The sequence below is a fragment of the Salvia splendens genome, chromosome 2 (genome assembly GCF_004379255.2).
Source record: "Salvia splendens isolate huo1 chromosome 2, SspV2, whole genome shotgun sequence".
NCBI lineage: Eukaryota > Viridiplantae > Streptophyta > Magnoliopsida > Lamiales > Lamiaceae > Salvia > Salvia splendens.
In genome coordinates, this window is record NC_056033.1 from 10,381,054 (window position 1) to 10,384,027 (window position 2,974).

The 2,974-nt window shown below is 39.6% G+C and overlaps 1 long non-coding RNA gene across 1 annotated transcript; it reads right to left on the reverse strand.

The window, feature by feature from the left end:
• Positions 1–228: 228 nt before the first annotated feature.
• Positions 229–2,667, reverse strand: LOC121760818. Its single transcript, XR_006041882.1, has 3 exons — positions 2,138–2,667; positions 759–823; positions 229–285 (listed from the first exon to the last, which is right to left on the reverse strand). It is a non-coding gene; the product is annotated as an uncharacterized LOC121760818 (long non-coding RNA).
• Between the last annotated feature and the right edge of the window lie 307 nt (positions 2,668–2,974).

Here is a 2,974-nt window from a genome sequence, read left to right on the forward strand (position 1 = left end):
TCGTGATTAAAAGGATTTAATAAACGGACGAAGAGAACTAGGGTTTCAATAAAGAGTTTGACCAATAATTAATATTTAACAAAAAGGGCCAAGAGCTTGACATTATCCAAATAATTAGGTTCATGCTAAATGAATGATGAGTAAAAACAATGTCTCAGCGGAAGCGTTCAAGAGAAAGAGTGACGTCATGTGTGGAGGCACAACGACACTCGTAGTTCACAACTAACCAAACAATACTTCAATTTTAAATTGCTCAACACCACCAATTGCTCGTCGCCGCTCAACCTGCACATAGGGAAAACACATGCAGGGCTGAGTACTATAACATATACTCAGTGGGCTCTTGCCGAAAACATTTTCAATAAAAATATCATTTATCATGCCATACATAAGTAACCATCGGGGTTTAGCTTTAGAAAGGCCCGAGGCACTCAAAATCATTTCCCATTGTAAAAGTCGACTGATCAGTCATTTTCCCATAGACGTTTACCATATCTGCCAATACATGACTTGGAATGTGGCCACAAACCAAGCCACTAGACCGGCCAGCGCGTACGCTAGCACACGATCTACCATAGGTGTACACAAGTCCAAGCAGGGTTTGCGGCCCTACGAGGACCCGAATTCGATTTATATAACAATGGCGCATAGCCATATCAGATAGGCACGTTAAAACACAAATCACGGCATGATAAATACAGTTTCATTTCCATCGATAAAATATTTAGGACGTTGTCCTTATTTAAAAGAAAGCCCACCTCGACTGCTTAATTTTCAAGTACGTTCCTCCCCTTGACATCACGTTTCACTTGCGATGATTCACCTTTAACATTTAGATAATACATAAATCAACACACTTTTCAAATAATTAAATAAAAAAGCATGCTTCCTAATTCAAGTTGTTTATCTCGTTTTTCTCGGTTTTGTTATTATTCGACGGCCAAGGCGTCGGTCGTCCGCTTACGTCCATAATTCCTCCGTTGACTCCTCGTATTTTTCCACCACGATGTCGAATTAGTTCCCAGAATTTATTCAAGTGCATAATTGAATTATCGCAACCATTTCCCTATTGTTAAGAAAATTACATATTCCGAACTTGGGATAAATTATTCATACTTCAAAAATTATTCCAAAATTTAATTATATAATTTCCCACAAGGAATTAAATTATCAGCCCCAAAGATTAAAACACCACACAGTGGAATAAAAGAGTCAATATACTCAGCCCATGAAATTTAAATGAGTTGATCTTCTGCCCAAGACTAAAAAAAAACACGTTGCCCAAAATTTTATTTTATTTTCCAGACCCAACTAATTATTTCAACCACCTTAAAACTTCTAGAGCTTAAAGAAATTTAAATGAAACTCATACTTTAATAATCCATCAAATTCCGATTAATGAGACCCAACTCATAAAAGAAACAAAAGACCCAAAATTAATTATACACCCCCACTTCTCAAAATAAGAATTAAAGCCCAAACCAAAAGTAGCCCAAAACTACTCCCCATTCACCATCGGTATCAGCACTCCCTTCTCCCATTTCTATTTTCCCCAATTGAAACAAAAATCTCAAATTGGAGAATGCCCTCAATTCTGTCGCCTTCCCCAATCTGCTCCACGCTGCAAGCCGCTGCTGCCAATCCGCCGGAAGAGCTACTGCTGTCTCTCCGGGAGGACGCTGCTGTCGCCGTCGGGTCAGGCTCGCGATGCCGGACGCCGCTGCTCCTACTGCTCGTCGGGAAGAGGCTGTTGTCCGTCGCCGCTGCTGTCACGACCACCACGCAGCCGCTGGTGCTGTTGCTGCTGTCGCCGCCGAGAGCTGCTGCTCCGTCGGTGGTCGTGCAGTCCCGAAACAGGGTCGCAGCCCCCATCTTCAAACGGGACAGTCCCGATTCACCTCCGAACAGCCCCGAAACCAACCCGATTTTCACCGAAAGATAAGTTCTCTCTCAAAATTATGTTCTTTCGCATTTCCGGTTAATCACATCGGGTATTCGATTATTAAAGTTCGTGTTGGTTTTCTTTTAATTTGGTTCGATTGCTGAGTGATACGTTCTAGCAGATATCTTGAGTTCTAAACTGTATGGTATGCTCCAGTATGAAATACTAAAATAACAATTGGAATTGGGAGTATACCTTGGACAGATTTCGAAGGAACAACGATAACTCTCTCTCTCTCTCGTTTGGTTCTCGGTTTCTTGAGTTCGATTGAGTAGAAGTTGAGAAGAATGGTCTTGTTCTTGAGAGTTCTTGCAGATTTGCAGAGAAGCAAGAATGGGTGGAGTGAAATTTGATTTGTGAAAGGCGTATTATGGGGAGAAGGAGGCTGATTGATGGTTTAGATTTGGGAGAGATTCACGGAGGATGGGATACGATTTTTTTTTAAACGTGGGGAAGGGAGTGGAATCTGGGTAATTAATTAGGATTGACTAGTTTTAATTCTTTGGAATTTTATTTGCAGCTCACGGAGGAGGAATACCTCATCACGGAGGAGGAAGATCTCTACTAAATCTTTATTTACAATTGGATTAATGTCGATTGATGACCAAATCGACAGGGGGAATATTTAATTAGATTGGCTTAATTCACGGTACTTTGTATTTTAATTGAATTATGCAACCCACAATTTATTTATCACGGACTGGATTTTTATATTATTTATTTAATTTATCGGATATAATACGAAATCGAGTCCAATAAATATTCCCCACGGACAGGAATTATTTAAATTTGCATTGTGATTTACTTCACAATTTCTAGCTCTAATAATAAATTATTAATTATTCACAAACATTTAATTTCACCCCACATCAATTATTCAAGCAGCCACGTCACAAATTCAACAAAGTTGATCCAGTCAAAATTCCAATTCAAAATTAGGTCACGTAAAATATCCAACAACAATTCCACTTGATCATTAATCCACGGCCTTCGCAACATTAAAAGCATTAAATGCAAGTGCTTTAGGGTTCG